Consider the following 25,151-nt stretch of genomic DNA (forward strand, 5'->3'; position numbering starts at 1 on the left):
TTACTTGATATATATCCCAAAAAATCCCAAATCTTTCTACCAAAAAGACACATGCACTCACATGTTCATCGTTGCACTATTCACAATAGCAAAAACATGGAATCAACCCAGGTGCCCATCAACAGTGGACTGGATAAAGAAAATGTGGTACCTATAAGCTACGGAATACTATGCACCATAAAAAAGAACAAAATCATGTTCTTTGCAGCAGTATGGATGCAGCTGGAGGTCATTATCCTAAGCAAGTTAATGCAAGAGCAGAAATCAAATATCACATGTCCTCATTTAGAAGTGAGAGCTAAACATTGGGTACTCACGGACAGAAAGATGGCAACAATAGACACTGGGGACTACTGCGGGGGGCAAGGATTAAAAAGCTAACTGATAGGCACTATGCTCACTTACTGAGGGGCGGGATTATTTGTATCCAAAACCTCAGCATCTATGCAATATATTAATATCATGTAACAAACTTGCACACATGTACCCCCTGAATCTAAGATATAAGGTGAAATTATAAAAGTAAAATAAAATGGGGCTTAGAAAGTTTGAAAAATTTGCACAAATCACACAGCTAGTATATGCGGAAGCCAAGGTTCAAATTAATAATCAGTTAAGTAAAGACCAAGATCAGAAAGATAAGTGGGCAGAGTCAGCAATAAAAAGGTTGAAAGACTAACGAGAGGTACAAGCAAGTGCCTGGGTTGATTCAGAACTAAGTCTGTAGCAGCTGGGCTGGTGCCAGGACAGTCCTTTAGTTTGTGCCCTTATGTGCCTCATGGGGGCTAAAAGAATGACAGGAGGATGATGGAACAGAGATGTTTAACAAGAAAATAGAAGTCTGAAGGGGTACCACGAGAGATGTTTTCAAATAAGAAAAGCCACTGGAAAGGGAAATTCATGTTCAATGTGACTCCAGGGGACAGATATAGGTCATTTAGGTGGAAGTTCAGAAAGAGGTCAATGTAAGGAAGAACTAGGTAGGAGTTCCAGGTACTAAATCATAAATAGAATGCCCGGGGTGGGCAATGAGCTTCCCTAGAAGTGCTCCAGCAGATTCTGGAGGACCACGTGCCAAGCATGTTGTAGACATTTCTGCGTTGGACTAGCAGCCAAATGATTTACCTTGCGAGACCTCTTCCGGCTCATAGTCTGAGCTTCCAAGAAAACAATTGCATAGATGGATGCACAGCCAAAACCTTGCTGATTGGGGAACTGTCACCTGGTTCATTTCTGTTGCCATGGCAGAAAACAAAGAAAATCTACAACAAAGCTCTATTTTTTCAAACAAAGAAATGAGTGAATAATTAATTATAATTCCAATGATTGAAGGTGCTCAATAAAGTTGCTCATCATTATGGTCCTCAACAGACAGCATGGCCATCATTAACCCTCACTTGGGTTGATCATGTTCAGAGACACTTCTCAAGCCCCTACTTAGCCTTAACCAAACTCTACTTCCTGACTTAACCTTCTTTCCTTTCCTTCCCTGCTGCACCTGGCTTCTCCAAAACTCATTCTTCTTGCAACTGAAAGCTGCATTTATTTTTTTCTGGCAGCCCCTTTCTCTCCTGGTTCTCTGCTGTGTCTCCTTCTTTTCCTTCTTGGGGTTCTTCAATGGCCACTGTCTCTGTTGTCCTCTTACATGTTGGTGAATCCTAAAACTCCACCCCTACCTTCCTTTCTTACCAATCCTCACACCTCCCATGGGTAATCTCAGCCACCCTAATGGGGTTTTAGCCACACAAATGCTAGCAACTCTTAAATCTCAGACTCTAGCCCAGATGACTCTGCTGAGCAAAAACATGTATGTCTAACTGCTGCTGGGCATCTCCACCAGAATGTCTCCCAGGCATCTCTGCTTCATCCTCTGTAAAATTTACCCTTTACCTTTCACCAAAATCTGTTCTTCTTTTTAATAGCATCAAACGGTGTCATTGGGTATCCTCCTTTCCCTTCCTGGGCTTCAGTTTTTCCATCTGTAAAATAAGGAAGTGGGAGTGATTTATTTCTAAAGCCCCTTTCTTTCAATTATGACATCTTGAGATTTACCTTAAGATCCCAGGACTTTTAATGATGCTGTGTTCTATTGGCTTGGAAAACAATATACTAATAATAGCTGAACTTTATTGAGCATTTACATGTGCTAGAAATGTTTGTAATCATTACCTATAGATCATCTCCATGAGATGGTCCCACCACCATCATCTTCATTTTGAAGATAAAGAAACAAATGCTAAGGGAGGTTAGGGGATCTGGCCAAAGACACACAGCTGGGGAGTGGTCACACTAAGAGTCAAATCTTCATGGTCTTACTCACATTCCTGGGCTCTAGACCTAGGTAAGAGTCTTGAGTTTCTGTCTTGGCTCCAGATTTTGTTAACTCTGTGTCCTTGGGCAAATCTTTTGCTCTTTTATGGCTTCGTTTCTCTTTCTCTGTCTTTCAGAGTAATACTAGCAGCTAATGTTAACTCTTGCAGACTTGCAAGATTAAATGAAATAACACTGTGAGTTACAATCTAAGGATGTTTCTACCCATATTCCTTTGTTCTCCATGGTGCTTAGCCCTTCTCACCCAGGCAGAAAGGTGGCTACTCTCCCAGGCATTCATTGATGCAGGGAAGGGATATCAGCTAAGAATTCATAGAAAAGACTTGAAAGCTTAGACCTTATGGGAGCTAGGATATTAATATTGATTTGAGGAAAACAATGTGGAGTCAAAACAGGGCTTCCTGTCCCCCAAGCAGAAGAAAAGATTCCTCAGAAGCAAAGAGTAAGTAGATGTTGGGGCTTTCAGAGAAGGAGTTCCCATCCTCCCCAGCAACACACATCTCTGTGTGTGGTAGATTGGAGGGAGGGTGACAGATGTTCTAGATAGACTCAGGAATGTGAAAGCAAAGGGGGCTTCTGTCCCCAACCACAGCTCAGAAATCTTCTCTGTAGAAGTAGCTGAGTCTCAGATCTAGGCAGAAGATCCTGAGACTACCTCCCAGCATTCATGCTCCCAGGACAGTTCAGGCACCACAGAAAGATCCTGGGGGCTAGAGCAGTGGGGACACAACTGAGGGCGTTAGAGGATGCCTTGCAATCAGGGTAAAGGAGAACCCAGCAGCAACCCACAGGACCCACAGGCTGAGAACCAGGATGTCCCAGGAGCTGGCACCATGGATAGATAACATACTTGATAATACATGCCATAGTCTCTCCCAGTACCCAAATGCCTCGATTTCCTGTAATACCCCTGGAACTGGCCAGGATCACACCCGGGATTCCAGAGCTTTGGGAGGCCAAGGTGGGAGGATCACTTGAGCCCAGGAGTTCAAGACCAGCCTGGGCAACAAAGCAAGACCCCATCTCTACAAAAATAAAAATTAGCCAGTAATATAGTTTGGATCTGTGTCCCCACCCAAATCTCATGTTGAATTGTAATCCCCAATTTTGAAGGTAGAGCCTGGCGGGAGGTGATTGGATCATGGTGGTGGAGTTCTCATGAATGGTTTAGTATCATCCCCCTTGGTACTGTATAGTGAGTGAATTCTTGCAAGATCTGCTTGTTTGAAAGTGTATAACATCGGCCAGGTGCGGTGGCTCACGCCTCTAATCCCAGCACTTTGAGAGGCTGAGGCGGGTGGATCACAAGGTCAGGAGATCGAGACCATCCTAGCTAACACAGTGAAACCTCGTCTCTACTAAAAATACAAAAAATTAGCCAGGCAAGGTGGCGGGCACCTGTGGTCCCAGCTACTTGGGAGCCTGAGGCAGGAGAATGGCGTGAACCCCGGGGGGCGGAGCCTGCAGATCACACCACTGCACTCCAGCCTGGGCGATAGCGAGACTCTGTTTCAAAAAAAAAAAAAAAGAAAGTGTATAACATCTTCCCTCTCTCTCTCTTCCTTCTGCTCCAGCCATGTAAGATGTGCCTGATTCCTCTTTGCCTTCCACCATGATTGTAAGTCTCCTGAGGCCTCCCCAGAAGCAGAAGCCACTATGCTGCTTGTACAGCCTTCAGAATCATGAACCTCTTTTTAATAAATTACTCAGTCTCAGGTATTTCTTTATAGCAGTATGAGAACAAACTAATACAGAATTGGTACTGAGGAGTGTGGCATTGCTATAAAGTTATCTGAAAATGTGGCAGCAACTTTGGAACTGGGTAACAGGCACAGATTGGAAGAGTGTAGAGGGCTCAGAAGAAGACAGGAAGATGAGGGAAATTTTGGAGCTTCCTAGAGACTTGTTAAATGGTTGTGGCCAAAATGCTGATAGTAACAGGGACAGTGAAGGCCAGGCTGATGAGATCTCAGATGGAGATGAGGAACTTACTGGGAACTGGAGCAAACATCACTTTTGTTACACTTTAGCAAAGAACTTTGAGGCATTGTGCCCCTGCCCAAGGAATCTGTGGAACTTTGAACTTGAAAGTGATGATTTAGGGTATCTGGTGGAAGAAATTTCTAAGCAGCAAAGTGTTCAAGATTTGGCTGGCTGGCTGCTTCTAACAACCTATGCTTATGTGTGAGCAAATAAATGATCTGAAAATGGAACTTATATTTAAAAGGGAAGGAGCGCATAAATGTTTGGAAAATCTGCAGCACAGCCATGTGGTAGAAAAGAAAAGCCCATTTTCAGGGGAGCAATTCAAGCAGGCTGCAGAAATTTGCATAACTAAAAGGAAAGCAAATGCTGATAGCCAAGACAATGGGAGAAAGCCCTTGGTGGCATTCCAGAGACTTTCATGCAGCCCCTCCCATCACAAGCCCAGAGGTCTAGGAGGACTAAATGGCTTTGTGGGCCAGGTTCAGAGCTCCACTGCCTTGTACAGCCTCAGGACACTGTTCTGCATCCTGGCCTCTCCATGTCCAGCTGTGGCTCAAATGAGCCAAGGTACATCTTGGGCAACTGCTCCAGAGAGAGCAAGCTGTAAGCCACTGCAGCTTCCACATGGTGTTAAGCCTGCAAGTGCACATAATGCAAGAGTTGAGGCTTGGGGTCCTCCAGCTAGATTTCAGAGAAAGTATGGAAAAGCCTGGATGTCCAGGCAGAAGCCTGCTGCAGGGGAGTGTCCCTCATGAAGCACCTCTACTAGGGCAGTGTGGATCATAAATGTGGAATTGGAGCTCCCATACAGAGTTCTCACTGGGGCACTGCCTAGTGGAACTGTGAGAAGACAGCCATCATCCTCCAGACCTCAGAATGGTAGATCTACCAACTGCTTTCACCCTGCACCTGGAAAAGCCACAGGCACTCAGTGCCAGCCTTTGGAAGCAGTAGCAGGGACTGAACCCTGCAAAGCCACAGGCACAGGGCTGCCCAAGGCCTTGGGAGCCCACCCCTCACACCAGTGTGTCCTGGATGTGGGACATAGAGTCAAATGAGATTATTTTGGAACTTTAAGGTTTAATGAATGTCCTGCTGGGTTTTAGACTTGCATGGAGCCTTAAGCCCCTTTCTTCTGGCTGATTTCTCCCTTTTGGAATGGAAGTATAATATGCCTATAACCCCATTGTATCTTGGAAGTAACTAATTTGTTTTCAATTTTACAGGCTCATAGGAGAAAGTGACTAGCCTTGTCTCAAAGAGACTTGGGACTTTGGACTTTTGAGTAATGCTAGAATGAGTTAAGACTTTGGAGGACTGTTGGGAAGGTATGATTGTATTTTAAAATGTGAGAAGGACATGAGATTTGGGAGGGATCAGGGGTAGAATGATATGATTTGAACCTGTGTCCCTACCCAAACCTCTTGTTGAATTGTAATCCCCAGTTTTGGAGGTGGGCCTGATGGGAGGTGATCGGATCATGGGGGAAGAGTTTATACAAATGGTTTAGTATCATATCCCTTGGTACTGTATAGTGAGTGAGTTCTCACTAGATCTGATTGTTTTAAAGTGTGTGGCATCTTTCCCCCCTCTCTCTTTCTCCTGCTCTGGTCACATAAGACGATCTTGCTTGACCTTTGCTTTCTGCCATGATTGAAAGTTTCCTGAGGCCTTCCCAGTAGCAGAAGCTGCCATTCTTCCCTGTACAGCCTGCAGAACATGAGCCAATTAGACCTCTTTTATTTATAAATTACCCAGTCTCAGGTATTTCTTCATAGTAGTGCAAAAATGGACTAATACAGCTGGGCACCAAGCTGCATGCTTATAGTCCCAGCTACTCAGGAGGCTGAGATAAGAGGATCGCTTGAATCTCAGAGTTCTAGGCTGTAATCAACTATGATCATTCCACTGCACCAGCCTGGACCACAGAGTGAGACCCTGTCTCTAAAACATTTAAATTTACATTTTAAAAAGACCCCTGGAACTTAGACATATTCTGAGGCAAGGTAGGACCCAAATGAACTGAGATTAGGTTTCTCCTATTTAGCAAACTGGGGGCTCAAAATGATAAGGAAAAGGAAAGGGAGTTTTATTTTAGTTCTTGTTCATCTGGGTTTATAGACTGAAACCACAGCTATTGCATATGTGAAGCACTTAGCCCAGTGCCTAGCATAAAGTAGACACTTGATGAATGAGAATTGGTTCTCTTACCACCTCCTGGAAGAAACTCCTCTCCACACAGGCTCTCTCCTGTCCCAGCCCTTCATGTCCAGTTGATATCTGTGCTCCCTAGGAGAGAAACAAAATGGAGAGATGAAGTAGATTTGCTCACTACTCTTTGCACCCACCATGATCTTTTATCTAACTCCTGGTGAAGAAATCACTTTCCTCTCCTCCTGACTGCAAATGTTTATTGATACTACTGTGAAAATTAAATGCTTTGCTGAAGATTACTCTTTAACCCTGGAATTCAAGTTGGTATGTGTCTGCTTCTTCATCAGTTAATTAGTTAATCAGTTCATTTATTTAGTAACAGCCAGATTCTATGAAACACAGCAAAGAGAAGGAAAATCCTTTACATTCACACTTCTCAAGCTATAATATGCCCACACATCATCTGTGGATCTTGTTAAAACAGAGATTCTGATCCAAAGTATAGAAAAAGGGCCTGAGTTCTACATATCTAATACACTCCCAGGTGATACTAATCTTGCTGACCCATGGACCACACCTAGAGGATCTAGAGTCAGACACACTGGGTTCAAATCCCAACTCTGTAGCTGTGTGACTTTAAGCAACTTAAATAACCTCTCTGAGCCTTCTTGTCATCTTTTATTAAATGGGACTATATATAACTTCTTACTGAGAGTTTGTATAGGTGAAGATCAAAGATAATTCAACAGAGCCCTGGCATGTCTTGGCCATCCTGCAAGTAGCAGTGTGAATTATGAGGATATTGTGGCCCCATTTATGCTAAATGTGGGGATGCACCTTTCTACTAGAGCCTTAGGATCCCTCTTGTCCTGACATTCTGCTATTCTGGGAGGACCGAATAGCTCTGGAATGAATAAAACTGTCACTGCCTATATGGAAGGGCAGCATCTTGTCTCTACTATCAGAGTGTGGTCATCATTCCAGACCAGCTATGGGGCATCTTGCTCTTGAGATGGGCTGAGAATCAGGATGTCCCAGCAGCCAGCAGCATGGATAGATGATGACATACCTGGTACTAAATGCCCACCTAGTCCCCAAATGTCTCAGTGTCCTGTAAGACCCCTAGAACTGGCTAGGCATGGTGGTTCACACCTGAATCCCAGCACTTTCAGAGACCAAGGTGGGAGGATCACCTGAGCTCAGGAGTTCGAGGGCAACCTGGGCAACACAGAAAGATCCCATCTCTACAAAAATAAAAATTAGCTAGGCATAACGGTGCATGCCTGTAGATCCTGCCCATTGCTGAGGCTGCAGCCTCTTTCCACTCCCCTCTTCAGAGATATTGATCCCCAGCCAGCTGTAGATGCATCTTTATTATTTGTGTGCCATAATCAGCACAGAGATTAGGGCAATTCCCTGGCCTGGGTCTATTTGTCCCCCCATGCTAGTCTGAATCTCTCTCTGAGGTCCCCAGAGTCAGTGACAGCTTTGCAGGACCCAACTCTGGAAATAAAATTTCAGTTACATCTACTGGAAATTAGATTAGATTTTATTACTGGAAGGAAAAAGGAAAGATGACAACAACCAAAGTCTGAGAGGGAAAAGACATGTGTATATCCACACACAAATACGAAATGAAAAGCCATTTTGCAGCCTCACTCACCAACCCAAAGGAGCCAAAGAGCATCTGTCCTGCTTGGGGCGACTAGAAGGCTGCCTCAGCTCCAGCGATGGCCGTGTTGAAATGGAGGTGGCTCTCACCTCTGAGAGGCAAGGCAAGGCTCTGAAAATACGGTGGTTCTCAAGGCGACAATCAGGGCTCACTCAAATCCAGGTTCTCCCACTCCTGAGCTGCATGGACGTGGAGACATGACTTCCCCACTACTGTGAGTCTTCATATTCTCACCTGCATTATGGGATGATGCTAATATCAGTACATAGCTCAGAGGAGAGTGAGATGAAACAGTAAGTGATGTTCTGTACATTCCCCCAAAAAGGCATAAACTGGGTGATCAGAATAAGAAATACACAACTCATGCTAAGAACTGTGTTTTATATCATAGCCCTGTACATGTACATGTATACATAAATAGACAAAAACATTAAGTATTACAAAATAAGTCATGTCAATAATTGCAACCACATATAGCATTTCTTATGTTCTAGGCTCTATTCTAAACCCTTAATAAATATTAATTCATCCCCATGAAGTAACTACTGTTATTATGCCCATTTTATACATGAAGGAAGTGAGACCCAAATTCCCTTGAGTAACTTGCCTGTGGTCCCACAGCCAGAAAATGGCAAGGCCAGGATTCAAAACCAGCTAGTCGGCCTCATCCACTGTGCTACCACACCTGGTAATTCCTCTTCTATTCTAGTCAGAGATCCCCTCCACTGATTTCATGACCACTAAAAAAATCCCAATCTGAAATTTGAAAAATGCAGCTCTAATATGTCCTCTAACTTTGGAATTTCTTCTTTGGAGAAATGTTTATTCAAGTCTTCTGTGTGTTTTTTAACTGGTTTGTTTTATTGTTGTTGAACTATAGGAGCTCTTTACCTATTCTGAGTATTAATTGCTCATCACATATATGATTTTTAAATATTTACTCCATTCTGCTTTTCACTCTGTTGATAGTGTCTTTTGATCCACACGTTTTTAATTTGATGAAGTATAATTCGTCTATTTTTTCTTTTGTTATATGTGCATTCATTGTCATATCAAAGAAATCATTGTTAAATCCAATGTCATGAATATTTTCCTCTATATTTTCTTCCAAGAGTTCTATAGTTTTAGTTCTTATATTTAGGCCTTTCACCTATTCTGGGTTAATTTTTGTATATAATGCAAAGTACAGTTTCAGCTGCCTTCTTTTGCATGTGGATATCAATTTTCCCAGTATCATTTGTTGAAAAGACTGTCCTTTCCCCATTGAATGGTCTTGGCATCCTTGTTGCCAAAATCATTTGGCCATGTATGTGAGTGTTTATTTCTGGGCCCTCTATCTTATTCCATTGGTCTATATGTCTTTCTTTATGCCTTTACCACACAGTTTTTATTATTATAGCTTTGTCATAAGTTATGAAATCTGGAAGTGTGAGTTCTCTGACTTTGTTCTTTTTCAAGATTGGTTGGCTATTTGGGGTCCCTAGTGATTACATATGAATTTTACGATGGATTTTTTCACTTCTGCAAAACACATCATTGGGGTTTTGATAGAAATTGTACTGAACCTGTAGATCACTTTGGGCAGTATTGGCATCTTCACAATATTAAGGCTTATAATCCACAAACAGGGGTTTATTTCCATTTTTGGTGTCTTCTTTCATTACTTTCAGCAACATTTTGTAGATTTCAATGTACAAGTCTTTTACTTCTTGGTTAAATTTATTCCTATATATTTTATTCCTTTTGATGCTATTATAAATAAAATTGTTTTCTTAATTTCCTTTTCAGATTTTTCATTGTTAGTGTATAGAAACACAGCTGATTTTTGTGTGTTGGTTTTCTATCCTGGAGCTTTGATAAATTTGCTTATTTGTTCTAACAGGCTGTTTGTGGAACCTTTAGGTTCTACGTATAAGATTATGTCATTTGAGAACAGATAATTTTACTTCTTCCTTTCCAATGTGAATGGCTTCTTTTCTGTCTTTTTTTTTCTTCAATTATTTAGGGCTGGAATGTCCAGTACTATGTTGAATAGAAGTGGGTGAGTGTTCCTGATCTTAGAGGAAAGACTTCCAGTCTTTCACCATTGAGTATGACACTATATGTGGGATGATAAGGATGTCTTAGAAACAAGTGCATTTCAAAAAACTGTTGATACGGTTTGGCTGTGTCCCCACTCAAATCTCATCTTGCATTGTAGTTTCCATAATCCCCATATGTCATGGGAGGGATCTGGTGGGAGGTAATTGAATCATGGGGGTGGTTACCCCCATGCCGTTCTCGTGATAGTGAGTGAGTTCTCATGAGATCTGACGGTTTTATAAGGGGCTTTTCCCCCTTTGCTCAGCACTTCTCTCTGCTGCCATGTGAAGAAGGACATGTTTGCTTCCCTTTCCATCATGATTGTCCGTTTCCTGAGGCCTCTTCAGCCATGCAGAACTGTGAGTCCATTAAACCTCTTTTCTTTATAAATTACCCAGTCTCGGGTATGTTTTCATAGCAGCATGAACAAACGAATACAACAGTTTTTAGTGATAATAATGAAAGCCCCTATGTGTCAGGATAGAGTTGACTGTTTCCATTTATCAAATTATAGAATCCTCACAGTGACCTGTGAGAGAGGAATTTGAATCCCCTTATCACCAATGCAAGGCTTAGAGAAATGTAGTGACTTCCCCAGGCTCACAGTGACAGCAAATGGTTGTGCTAATATTCAAGCCCAGGGCTGGGTGTGGCAGCTCACACCTGTAATCCCAACACTTTGGGAGGCGAAGGTGGGTGAATCAGTTGAGCTCACGAGTTCAAGGTCAGCCTGGGCAACATAGCAAAACTCCACCTCTACAAGGATTACAAAAATTAGCCAGGCATAGTGGAGCATGCCTATAGTCCCAGCTACTTGGAGTCTGATGTGGGAGGATCGCTTGAGCCTGGGGGCTTGAGGTTGCAGTGAGCGATGATTGCACCACTGCACTCAAGCCTCTGTAACAAAATGAGACTCTGTCTCAAAAAATATAAATACATAAGTATTAATCAAACTCAGAACTATTAGTTCCAACATGCTAGAACTCTCAAATTTCCTCAGCTTAGTAGATATGAGTCCTATAACCCTCCTTGTTAGAGGATAGTCTTATCATCCTTGGAGCCTGAAGGGCAAAGATTCTGTCTTTCTCATCAAAGACCCGGCCTTGAGTGGCCCTGGCTCCATCACTCTCTGATGGGATAACTGGACAAGTCACTGAAATTTTCTGAGTCAATGTCCTCAGCTACAAATCAGGAATCATAATAAAAGCCAAACATAAGTTTCCCCAGGGCAAAGGGGTTCCCCAGGATATAGAACTTTCAGTGCTAAATGCCAAAGTCCCAGGCAAACCTGGTCAAGTTTGGTTTGCCACCAGACATGATGGTTAATATGACCAATCATTCCATTGTTCATTCTTTCAACAAATATTGATTGAGTGTCCATTGTATGCCAGGCAGTGTTCTTGATGCTGGAGATATAGGGGGAAAAAAGAAAAAAGAATTGGCCTTCATGGAGTTTATATCCTAGCTAGGGCAGAACAGCACAAATAAAGAAGTAAGATATTTAGTATGTCAAGTAATGATAAATACAATGAAGAAAAAAAGAAGCAACAAATTATTCAAATAGCCCTAAACTGGAAGCCACCCAAAGTATCCATCAGCAGAACAGTGAATAAACTGAGATCTATTCATGCAATGGAATAGTGCAATGCAACAAAAACAATGAATTACTGATACACAAAATGTGGATGAATCTCAGACATTATGCAGAGAAAAACAAAACAGTACATGCTGGAAGCGTCCATTTACATGAAGTTCAAAAACAGGCAAAACTAAGAAATGGTGATTATAGTCAGAAGAGTAATTACCTGAGGGTGATGCTAACTGGAAAGGGCCTAAGGAAACTTTTGGGGCCCTGCAAATATTCAACGTCTTGGCCTGGATGGTGATCAGATGGAGAACACATAGGTAAACATTCATTTAAGTGGATACTTGACATAGATCCAATAAGTGCACTTTATCATGCATTAGCTGTACCTCAATTATGAAAAAAAATCTTAAATGGATAAATAAATCAACAAAGGTGAAACGGAGGCATGGAAGAGGTAGAATTAGGTTGGCATAGTTCATAGCGTGGAAGAAGAATTCACTACATGTTAGGTACATTTTATTATTATCTGGTGACTGTGAGGAGCCTATGGCCTATGCTTCAAAGAGCAGAAGCCCCTCTGTTGGCTCTTTGGGTTTCCCTCAGCTAAGCTCAGGACCCTGGTACATCTCCAGGAGCTCTTTGGGAAGGCTGTGCTTTAAATGCCTTAACACTGGTTTCTAAACCCAGCTCAACAACAGGCCTGGAAAGTTTCTGGCAGGACCATACTGGTTTGCTCTGCACAGTACATCCTAATCCCATGCCCCTGAGATTGTAGTGACAAAGATTTATAACATTTTCCTATGCAATGGGATTGAATTATCCCAGGGATAATGGAAAGGTATTTTTCATCTTTAGGGTGTTAATGAATATAAATGGGATTTAAAGCCCATTTCTCTGCTTTTTGTTCCCTCTGGGAAGTGAGATCATAGAAAACTTACTGTAGCAAAAGGAGAGTGAGAGACCCTTCATTCAACCCTCCCACCCAGAACACCCCCAAGAATGAGAAAGACCTCAAGAACCCCAATGCCTTCCCCTCCTTCCCAAATGGTCAAAAACTCCTCCAAGTAAAAAGTAATTGATCTATCATGTTACAAGTATTTTTAGCTACAAGGAATTGCTAACCAGCAAACTTCGAATGAACCAGGACCCAGGGAAGTCAAGATGTAAACCTCTTTTCTAGATGGAATACTCTCTCTGCTCATGGCTTTCTTCTGGGAAGTAGGGAAGGTGTTGTCTTGGTCCATATTAGTCCACGTCTCTTAGGGAATAATTCTGTCATCTCCCCACCTCTAATGCTCTATTCTATGCTGGAATAATTATAGGACCCAGAAAGGTCTTCTTCCCCTCTGGTCATTCATATGTTATTCTTTGTGCCTAGAATATGTCTCTCTTCTCTTAGGCAGGTACAGCTGGGATTGGCTGAAAAAGGGGTCATCAGGGACAAAGACAAAATGGCATATATACACAATGGAATACTAGAAGAAAATCCTGTCATAAGCGACAACATGGATGAACCTGCTAAGTGACATAAGCCAGGCAGAGAAAGATGAATACCACTTGGCCTCACTTATACTTGCAATCTAAAAAAGTCAGACTCATAGAAGCAGAGAGTAGGATCATGGTCACAGAGGCTGGGGGGTGTAGGGATTGGGAAGATGTTAGTCAAAGGGTACAAAGTTTCATTTAGATGGAGGAATCAATTCAAGAGATCTCTGTACAACGTGGTGACTACAGTTAATAACAATGTATTGTATATTGAAAATTGCTAAGATAATAGATTTTAAACACTCATCATAGAAAATTATAAATATGAGAGGTAATGCATATTATAATTAGCTTGATTTGGCCATTCCACAATGCATACATGTATCAAAACATCATGTTAAGCACCATGTTTGTCAATGACAATAAATTTAAAGAGGCATCTGTAAGGATCTCTTTGGAGACGGAACTGTTCTACATCTGACTATGTAAAAGTCAATATTCTACTTGTGATCTTTTCCTAATGTATTACAAAATGGTGCCATTGGGGGAAACTGGGTAAAGAATGCACAGGATCTCTCTGTATTATTTCTTATAACTTTATGTGAATCTATAACCATCTCAAATTGAGACCTTTAATTTAAAAGAAAAATCTCCTTGGACAGTATAACATGCAATCAGAGTTCAGAATGGTTACTACAGCTCAACACTAGCCAAGAGAAATTTCTGTGGTGATGGAACTGTTTTCTGTCTTCTTTATAATACAGTAACCACTGGCTGCGTGCAGCTATTGAGCTCTTGAAGGATAACTGGCAGGATTGAGGACCTAAATTTTTAACGCTGATTAATTTAAATTTAAATAGCCACATGTGGTATATTAATTTTCCAGGGCTGCCTTAACAAAGTACCACTCACTAGATGGCTGACACAACAGAAATGTATTGTCTCCCAGTTCTGGAGGCTCGAAGTTCAAGATCAAAGTGTTGGTAGGGCATCTTCCTTCTGAGTTCTATGAGAGACAGTCCGTTCCATGCCTCTCACCTAACTTCTGGTGAGTTGCTGGCAATCTTCAGCATTCCTTGGCTTGTTGAAACATTACCCTGATCTCTGTCTTCATCTTCACATGATGTTCTGTGTGTGTGTCTGTCTCCAAATTTCCCCGTTTTATAAGGATACCAGTCCTATGGGACTGCAAATAAAGTCATATTCCGAGGAAGTGGAGGTTAGGACTTCAACATATGGATTTTGGGAGAAGAGAATTCAACCTATAACTTGTGACTTGTGGCTACCATATTGGACAGTGCAGGTCTAGCTGATCCCCTTCCTCAGTTCTGGTGCCTTAACTACAGACAGGTCACCCTGATAACAACTCCTAGCTACCTTCAATCACTGTCCCTTGTTTCAGCAAATATTTATTGAACAATTACTATGAGTCAGACACAGTGCAAGGATCTGAGAAAGAGTAAATGTAACACAGCCCTGCTCTCTCAAAACCTGCAGCCTCCTGGGGTATACCAGACAAGAGGTCAACCTTTTTTATGTCAAGTTACACATAGTTAATTACTGAATCTGCACAACCCACTACAGTAAACAGAAGAGGCTACTTGTGGCTGAAGGAAGCAGATGGACCCAGGGCCCACCTGGCCACTCCAAGGGCTAAGGAACCCAGTATCTCAGCCTCCTGTTATCCATTCAGAGCCTGCTGGTTGACATGCTCTAAGGGAGCCAGTCAGTTGCTACAAAGTGAGAGCAGTGCTTGGTTGCAGGGGTGTCAGAGAAGCCCAGGAAACTGAAATAGGACAGAAGAGGAGCCCCACCTTAGCTTTCACAGGAGACTCAAAGTCTTTACTGGATGGAGGAGAAGGGATTTGTGGTAGTTATTAATTTGTCATTAGTATTATTTAACAATACCCTATTCCCCTCTCTTTCTAAATACCAGAAACAGCACTTCCCTATACACTTTGAAATAATTTACCAATTAGCTTTTGCTGTGTAACAAACCATTCCAAAACACAGTAGCCTAAAAACAACCATTCACTAGTCTGTGAATTGGCAGTTTGGGCTGGGCTCAGTTGGGCCGTTCTTTGCTGGTCTCACCTACATTCTCACGTGACTTCCACTGACTGGCAGGTTGATAGGGGATGGTGGGCTCTACAATATGGTTTCACACACCTGATGGCTGGTGCTGGCTGTTGGCTGGAGTGACTGTGGGCCATGGGTCTCTGGCAGTCTAGACTGAGCTTATTTACATATTGTTGATTATGGGGTTTTCAGGAGTAGCAAGAGAGGGCAAGCTCTCTGTACAAGCACTTTTCAAGTCTCTGCTTGCATTGAATTTGTTATTTTCCCATTGGCCAAAGCAAATCACAGAGCCACCCAGAGTCACTGTGGGTGGGGACTACCCAAAGGCACAGATACAGGGAGGAAATAACAAGTCACAGGCCATTGCTGCAGCCATCTATGACAGTTAGTGATGGATGGCTGTGTAGATTGCTCAGGTGAAATGTGACCAGAAGTGGTACATGTCACTTTTTGGCAATAGTCTTTAAGAGCCAGTGAGCTACTCACCATATCCTCTTTTCTTGCCTCAGAGATTATAGAAGTCTTGTGTTTCTATATATCTGGGTTCCTGTGTGGCTACAGTGAACAGAGACCTCCTGCCTACCCACATTAGACATGTCACAGAGTGAGAAGCAAGCTTGTAAGCTAGGGAGATCTGGGGTATGTTTGTTACCACAGCATAAACTAGTCTATCCTGACTAATACATAATCCAATGCTGAGTCCTGAAGGGTTACAAGAGTTAGCAACGTGAAGAGTAAGAAGAGAAAAAAGCATGTTGGACATAGATAATAACATATGCTAAATCATGGAAGCAAAAGAGAGCAAGAGCATGGTAAATTTAGGCAACTGGGAGGGAGTTTGATCTGGCTGGAGCATAAAAGGGGAGGAGTAAAGAATTCATCTCAGTTAGCTTGGGTTTCCATAGCAAAATACCATAGAGTAGGTGGCTTAACCAAGAGAAATGTTTTGTTTTTTTTTTTCTTTTTTTTTTTTTTACAATTCTGGAGGCTAGAAGTCTAAGATCAGAGTGCCAGTATGGTCATTTCTGATGAGGGCTCTCTTCCTGGCTTGCAAATAGTCACATTCTTGCTATGTCCTCAGATAGCTGAGAGGGAGAAAGAAACCTCTCTCTTCCTCTTCTTATAAGGTTATAAACCTGTCTGCTTAGGGCCCACACTTATGACATAATTAACCTTAATTACTCCTAAAATATCAGTCTCAAGATAGAGTCCCATTCAGGGTTAGAGCTTCAACATATGGATTTTAGGGGGAAATAATTCAGTCCAAAGCAGTAATGAAACATGAAGCTGGGAAGATTGAGAGGCCAGGTCATTGCAGGTCTTAGAGGTCGTGGTCAGCCCTTAAGATTTTATCCTGAGCAGAAGGGAAGCCTCTGACAGGTTTTAAGGCTATGGACGGTTCTGTTCTCTAGAAAGGTCACTCCAACTGCTGCCCTCACTTCTCACGTTCAGTAGATTCTCAAGCAGCACCACTTTGTGGACCCCTGTATTAATCTGCCCTCAAGCTGCTGATAAGGACATACCAAAGACTGGGTAATTTATAAAGGAAAGAAGTTTAATTGACTCACAGTTTCACATGGCTAGGGAGGCCTCACAATCATGGTGGAAGGCAAACAAGGAGCAAAGTCACATCTTACATGGTGTCAGGCAAGAGAGCATGTGCCTGGGAACTCCACTTTTTAAAACCATCAGATCCCATGAGATTTATTCACTATCATGAGAACAGCGCAGGAAAGACCCCCCCTCATGATTCAATTACCTCCCACCAGGTCCCGCCCACCACACATGGGAATTATGAAAGTTACAATTCCAGATGAGATTTGGGTGGGGACACAGCCAAATTATATCAACCCCCATAGCTAGTCTGTAGCTTTAACATGATTTCTGGGTTCTACCTGTCTGTCCCAGTGACAGGCAGTCCCAGCTCTGCCTCAGTGGGTGGGGAAGTTTCAGAGTCCCTGCCAAGGGGCCTCTTCCTGCCTCCAAGTATGACCTCTCCAAGTAGAAGTCAGGCAAAAGCTCCATTCTCAATCCAGTGGAAAGTCACCTCTAATACAACCACCTTAAATTCCAGCTTTTCCTGCACTCTGTGACAGGCTGAGTCACTAGAAGTCTGGAGAAGAAAAATCAGAGCATGCTTTTGCCTTGATTAGCTAGTTATCCTGTAGGTGCCTTTATTATTAGACCTCAGTTCAAATCTTGGTGGCCGCACTTCAAGCTGGTTTTCTTGAGCAAGCTATTGCACATCACAGAGTCTCAGTTTCCTCATCTAAACATAACCATAAAAATAACAACGTAACAGGGCTGTTGGAAAAATTAACTCTAAGATAGATGTAGAATACAGAGTACAGTGCCTGCCTGTCACAGTATGCATTCTCAGCATGCAATCCACTATTATTATTATTACTGTTATTAACAACAAATCAAGACTTTTTACCAACCATTTCCCATGGATCCAGCTTTGTGTCAAACTAAAAGATACAAAGACATTAATCACTGTGGATAATGGAGAACCATTATCCAATTCTGTCTCCTCCTGCTGAAGTCTGGGTCAGTTTTGAAGCTTCGAGGCACATCATTGGTCCAGAGGAAGCTGCCAGAAATGAGTAAAAGGAGTATGGGGCATGCATTAGTCCGTTTCTATGATGCTGATAAAGACATACCCAAGACTGGTAAGAAAAAGGGGTTTAATGGACTTAACAGTTCCACACTGCTGGGGAGACCTCACAATCATGGCAGAAGGCGAGGAGGAGCAAGTCACATCTTACCTGGGGCAGCAGGCAAAAAGAAGAGAGAACTTGCTCAGGGAAACCCCCATTTTTAAAACCTTCAGATCTTGTGAGACTCATTCACTATCATGAGAACAGCACAGGAAAGATCCACCCCCACAATTCAATCACCTCCAACTAGGTCTTTCCCGTGACAGTGGGAATTGTGGGAGTTACAATTCAAGATGAAGTTTGGGTAAGGACACAGCCAAGCCATATCATTCCACCACTGGCCCCTCCAAATCTCATGTCCTCACATTTCAAAACCAGTCATGCCTTCCCAACAGTCCCCTAAACTCTTAGCTCATTTCAGAATTAACTCAAAAGTCCACAGTCCAAAGTTTTATCTGAGACAAGGCAAGTCCCTTCCAAATATGAGCCTGTAAAATCAAAAGCAAGCTAGTTACTTCCTAGATACAATGAGGTGTTCAGGTATTGGGTAAATACAGCCATTCCAAATGGGAGAAATTGACCAAAATAAAAAGGCTACAGGTCCCACGCAACTCCAAAATCCAGCAGGGCAGTCAAATCTTAAAGCTCCAAAATGATCTCCTTTGACTCTGTGTCTCACATCCAGGTCACGCTGATGCAAGAGGTGGGTCCCCACAGCCTTGGGCAGCTCTGCCCCTGTAGCTTTGCAGGGTATAGCCCCACTCCTTCCTGCTTTCACAGGCTGGCATTGAGTGTCTGTGACTTTTCCAGGCACACAGTACAAGCTGTCAGTGAATCTACCATTCTGGGGTCTGGATGATGGTGACCCTTTTCTCACAGCTCCACTAGGTGATGTCCCAGTAGGCACCCTGCATGGAGGCTCTGACCCACATTTCCCTTCTGAACTGCTCTGGCAGAGGTTCTCCATGAGGGCTCTGCCCTTGCAGCAAACTTCTGCCTGGACATCTAGCAGTTTCCTTACATCTTCTGAAATCTAAATGGAGGTTCTTCAAACATCAATTCTTGACTTCTGTGTACTTGTAGCCTCAACACCACGTGGAAGCTGCCAAGGCTTGGGGTTTGCACCCTCTGAATCCACAGCTCAAGCACTATATTTGTTCCTTTCAGTCACAGCTGGAGTGGCTGGGATGCAGGGCACCAAGTCCCTAGACTGAACACAGCTTGGAGACCCTCAGCCTGGCCCACAAAACCACTTTTTCCTCCTAGGCCTCCAGGCCTGTGATGGGAGGGGCTGCCATGAAGACAATGGAGACATTTTCCCCGTTGTCTTGGTGATTAACATTTGGCTCCTTGTTACTTATGCAAAATTTCTGCAGCTGACTTGAATTTCTCCTCAGAAAATTGGATATTCTTTTCTATTGCATTGTCAGGCTGCAAATTTTCCAAACTTTTATTCTCTGTTTCCCTTTCGAAATGGAAATGCCTTTAACGGCACCAAGTCACTTCTTGAATACCTTGCTGCTTAAAAATGTCTTCTGCCAGATATCCTAAATCATCTCTCAAGTTTGAAGTTCCACAAGTCTCTAGGGCAGGGACAAAAAGCCACCAGTCTCTTTTCTAAAACATAACAAAGAGTCACCTTTGTTCCAGTTCCCAAGAAGTTCCTCAACTCCATCTAAGACCACCTCAGCCTGGATTTCATTGTCCATATCATTATCAACATTTTGGTCAAAGCAATTCAACAAGTCTCTAGGGAGTTCCAAACATTCCCATATTTTTCTGTCTTCTAAGCCCTCCAAACTGTTCCAACCTCTGCCTATTACCCAGTCCCAAAATCGCTTTCACATTTTCAGTTATCTTTTCAGGAGAGCCCCCACTCTCTCTACTGGTACCAGTTTACTGTATTAGTCCATTTTCATGCTGCTGATAAAGACATACCCAAGACTGGGAAGCAAAAGAAGTTTAATGGACTTACAGTTCCATGTGGCTAAGAGGCCTCACAATCATGGCAAAAGGCAAGGAGAAGCAAGCCACCTCTTACATGGAGAGCAGCAGGCAAAGAAAGAGCTTGTGCAGGGAAACTCCCATTTTTAAAACCACCATATCTCATGAGACTCATTCACTGTCACAAGAACAGGAAACACCCACCTCTATAATTCAACCACCTCCAACTAGGTCCCTCCCACAACATGTGGGAATTGTGGGAGTTGCAATTCAAGATGAGATTTGGATGGGACACAGCCAGACCATATCAGGGCATAATAGAGGAACATGAGATTTGACCCAAACAGGCTTCTGTCTGTGATCAAATGCTCCATGTTGTGGTCCCTGCCTCGTTGCCCTGGTATCTTTTCTGTTGAAGCTGACCTTTAGCATTGGTATCCCAGTTCATCCATATCTCCTCCTCATTCCCATTCCCTGCTGTCCATCTTCCAGCCTGCTCTAGGATAGGGTCGAAGATGCCCCTTACAGCAGCCATCTCTGGCTTTGTATTTAGACTTTCTCCCCAGTGGATAGCCTCGATGAATGAAGCCTGTGACCCTGGCTTCATATTCTCCATGACTCCATCTTGGGTGGGAAAGGTCTAGGATATGTGTCCAGTGAAGGACTCTAGGCAAGTTATTGGAGCTCAGTGGGGTGGGAGGAGAGCCCCATGGAGGTATCTCTGAAGACTTGCTGAATGATATGGGTTGAGGTTGGTCTTAAAAGATTAGCTAAGGAGACAAAAAAGGATGGGGTACTGTTTTCCCAAAGGTTTTATAAAGAACACTTGTTCTTTGGGGTATCAATAGATAAGAATTACATAAGAAAGGGGTTCTCAAGTCAAAAAAGATTTTGGAAATATGTATTAGACAAAGTGAAATGGGTACATTAATACAAGATGTCCCACAATCTCTCCCATGCTAACACACACTGTGCTCCTCCAAGAGAAGGGCAAAATGTTTAGTATTCCCCAAATGTTTGGGACCTTGAAACCTTTTCTCATCGGAGAGCATCTCTTGTTGATCAATGTGCCACAAAGCACATTATTTATAGGGATTTTGTAAGAGCAAAAGGCTGGAGGCTGGATTTGGAAATACGTTTCTGAAGAGGGCAGGCAAATTCCTCTAGAGCACAGGGTGAGGAAATGTGAGAAGAGATAAAACTGGAAAGGTAAATAGAGGCTAGACTATTGATCATGCAGGAAGTTGCCTAAAAGATGCCTCTTTTATATGTGTCATGTGCCACCCTGGACCTAAATTCAAGTGAGATTCACTACCACCATTGTCATTGTCATTATCAATAACACCATCATCTTCACCTTCATCATTATCACATCATAATTGTCATCATTATCAACACTATCATTAGCAATACCATTAGCACTGCCATCATCATCATCATTATCATCATCATCATCATTGTAGCACAAGCCTCTTTTGAAGAGCTCGGTGACTCTAGGAGCTGTACTTAAGAAAATAACACTGGGCATGGAGTCAAACACGAATTTGAGTCCCAACTTTATCATTAACTGTTTGTGTATGTTTATGTAGTTTCCAGAAGCCATTTAGTCTCTAGAAGTCTTTGTTTCCTCACCTGGATAATGATGTGTGAAGTTTAAATTGAAAGAATCAATGAGAAAATGCTCTATCAATACTAACTAGTAAGGGGATTCTGTTCTCATTAATATTATTTTGCATCTTGCCTGATCTACTTTGTGCCTGATTTTCCCAGAATATTACCCTAAACTCAGACCTCAGCTCCTGTGGCACAGTTGCTTCATGTTAATTTGATTACATTTGTAAAGTCCCTATCTCCAATATAAGGTCACATTATGAGGTAAGGGGGGTTAAGACTGCAACACAACAACTTTGGTGGACACAATTTAACACCTAACATGTGGCTAGCAGCTATCATCTCAACATCTCAACAACTTACCCAATGTGGTGGGGAAAATGTGGTCTCAAATCCTCCCAAGCTCTGTGACTTGAAATGAGTCATCTTCCCTCTCTAAGCCTGTTTCCTTGTATGGAAAAATAAAATCATAACATTGTTATGAGTGTTCTATGAGATAATGAATGTTAAGTGTTTGACACATAGAGGATACTTCATAGATGTTCATTCTTCTTCCCCCATTATTCCTTTAAGGATACTGTTAACATGGGACAGCTGATACAGCAACAGGGAGGGAGGGAGGGAGATAGAGATAGTCATGACATTTAATCCCTTTGTCTTCCAGATGGGAATACTACAACCTAAAAAACGGAACTGACTTGTGCTGGCTTGCTCAGTGAGGCCCTGGAAAAATTTAGACTCAGTAGGATATAGGTCCTCTGACTTCAGATCAGGGACCTGGACCTTTGAATTTGACCACAGCAGTCCAAGAGAAGAGTAACCCCCTCTTTCCTCATTTGCAGTGTGTGTATCACTAAGAATTCCTGAAAGAAAGCAACTGGTGCAGACAGCTCTAAAATGAGAGAAGGACTGCCAACAGCTGGAGACATGAGAAGGGGGAGAATTAGTGTTATCTACCCAAATACACATAGGAAAGCATCATTTCATCTGCAGTTGCCTCAGTTACAAATAGAACTCTCCTTTCCAGCCACAGTTATTTCAATAGCCGGCCTAATGTCCTGTGGAAGGGACATGTGCCTTGCATGCATGAGCTGTTATTGATTTCCCCACAAAGGCCAATTTGGGGACGCCAGACATCATGCATAGAAAAGTTAAAGCAAAATGCTAGCTAAACTGCTGCACACAAAGGGAACCTGTTCCATCCACTGGTGGGTTAATCTCAGGCAGAGAGGCAGGGTTCCAAGCCAGCCATATAAATTGTGGATTTGGAAGGGCACAGTGGAAGATGGTGCTGTGAGCAGGGCAGACCACCAGACTAGAAATAGGGAGACCCGAATTTCAGTCCCAGATCTGCCAATGGTTCACCCAAATCCTTTAAATCAAACCAATTCCCCAACACATAGTGCAAAGAGCAAAGGAAGGTGTGTAGGATAAAAGTGATCAGAATCACTGCTATTTATTAGTACTTGTTTTTACCCATTCATTAATCTCCTATGTTCTAGGCACTGTGCTAGATACAGACAATGTCCCAGCTCTCCCAATATGTAGAAACTGGTAGAGGAGATTTGGAGTAAACATTTAATAATACCTCCAAAAATTATACCTTTATGTCACTTTGAATTGCTATAAATGTTATAAAGGAGAAATGGTTCTATTCTGGAGTGGGAAAGTAGCAGTCAAGGAAGGAAGGCTTCTTTGAAAAAGTGTTATCTCATATGAATTATAAAGAGTAAACAAGAGAATAAGAGAAAAAAAATGAGATGATAATTTTCAAGTAAAGGGAGCATCAGTCAGGCCCTGTGCTGAGCTTACATAATCACGTTTCATTCTCAAATCAATCCTTTGAGGTTGGTTTTATAATTACCCCCAATGTATAAGACAAGAGTTGCGTCAAAGACAGCTTGACCAATCTGCCCCAAACCACACAATGCACAAGTTGTAGACATGGAAAGCTGGGATGAATCCAGGAATGTTGAACTTTAAAGTTTCATCATCTTGGCTGCTGTAAGCCACTACTTCCAGACTACTCAGATCATCTTCCCACTCTCCCTGGTCTTCATATTCAAACTCTCTGCCACCCTGTATTAGTCAGCAATTGTGGCAATAATGCTGTATAACAAACAACCTCAAAGTGTTGGTGGCTTACAATCCTTGCAGGTTCTCAGGGATTCATATGGGATCACTGGTCTCACCTGGGCTTGACTCCAGGCTGTGGGTAAAGTTCAAGTATGCTCCTTATGTCTTTATTCAGGAGCCAGAGGCTACCCAGTCCATGTTCTTTCCCACAGTGAATTACAGGAGTACAAGAGACCATCCTAAATCACATGAGCACACTTAAAATCTCTGCTCATATAATGTCTTCCAGCATTTCACTGGCCAACACAAGTCACATGAGCAAGACCAAAACCACTGGGAAAGAGAAACATGCTCTGAAAACTAACTACTGCAAGGTCAAATGCCAAAAGACATGCATGCAAAATTAGTTAAAGTTATCCATTCCACCACACTCTCTGACACCTTGTTCCCTGACTTCTACTTCAGATCTTCTATGGCAAAATTCCTCACTAAATTCTTCCTTTTCCTCCTGGGAACACTACTGAACTATAATTTTCAAGCTTCCTTTCTTTTAGGAGGGACCATGTGACTTGCTCTGGCCAATGGGCTGTGGGCAGAATTGTCGCTTACTTCTTCCAGGCCTAGCTCTAAAATCTGCCAAGCAATCCTCTCCTTTGTTTATCCTCAATGTCAGTGGTCTGGAGGCAAATAATCTGATAAAGGACTCCAAGACTCAGCTGGAAGAAGCTTGAATCTTTACTTTTTTTTTTTTTTTTTTTTTGAGACAGGGTCTCACTCTGTCACCCAGACTGGAGTGATCATGGCTCAATGCAGCCTCAACCTCCCAGGCTCAGGTGATTCTCCCATCTCAGCCTCCCAAGTACTGGGACTACAGGCACATGCCACCACATCGAGCTAACTTTTGTATGTTTTGTAGAGGGAAGGTTTCACTATGTTGCCCAGGTTGTTCTTGAACTCCTGGGCTACAGCAATCCACCCACTTTGGCATCCATTTGGCTTGAAGGAGCGAGACCAGGAGAGCCCACCTGACTAACACAAGCCACGTTGGGCTTTTTGGAAACAAGAAATAAACTTTTTGCATCTTGCATTAAGCCTCTGAGACCTAAGGATTGATTTTATGTTAGTCCATTTTTACACTGCTGATAAAGACATACCTGGGACTGGGTAATTTATAAAGAAAAAGAGGTTTAATGGATTCACAGTTCCACATGGCTGTAGAGGCCTTACAATCATGGCAGAAGGTGAAAGGCACTTCTTACATGGTGACAGCAAAGAGGGAATGACAGAGCCAAACGAAAGGGGAAACCCCTTATAAAATCATCAGATCTCATGGGACTTATTCATTACCATGAGAAGAGTATGGAGGAAACTGCCCCCATTATTCAATGATCTCTCACCAGGTCCCTCCTACGACACGTAGGAATTGTGGGAGCTACAATTCAAGATGAGATTTGTGTGGGGACACAGCCAAACCATATCAGAT

At 42.6% G+C, this 25,151-nt stretch overlaps 2 long non-coding RNA genes across 2 annotated transcripts; both read right to left on the bottom strand.

Moving 5' to 3' along the window:
- Nucleotides 1–1,903: 1,903 nt before the first annotated feature.
- LOC131384342 (uncharacterized) lies at nucleotides 1,904–8,180 on the bottom strand. Its single transcript, XR_009215088.1, has 3 exons — nucleotides 8,135–8,180; nucleotides 6,529–6,606; nucleotides 1,904–1,979 (listed from the first exon to the last, which is right to left on the bottom strand). It is a non-coding gene; the product is annotated as an uncharacterized LOC131384342 (long non-coding RNA).
- Nucleotides 8,178–12,117, bottom strand: LOC116474270 (uncharacterized). Its single transcript, XR_004249648.2, has 3 exons — nucleotides 12,031–12,117; nucleotides 11,514–11,631; nucleotides 8,178–8,377 (listed from the first exon to the last, which is right to left on the bottom strand). It is a non-coding gene; the product is annotated as an uncharacterized LOC116474270 (long non-coding RNA).
- Nucleotides 12,118–25,151: the final 13,034 nt, after the last annotated feature.

Source organism: Hylobates moloch, unplaced genomic scaffold (genome assembly GCF_009828535.3).
Source record: "Hylobates moloch isolate HMO894 unplaced genomic scaffold, HMol_V3 SCAFFOLD_10, whole genome shotgun sequence".
Taxonomy (NCBI): domain Eukaryota; kingdom Metazoa; phylum Chordata; class Mammalia; order Primates; family Hylobatidae; genus Hylobates; species Hylobates moloch.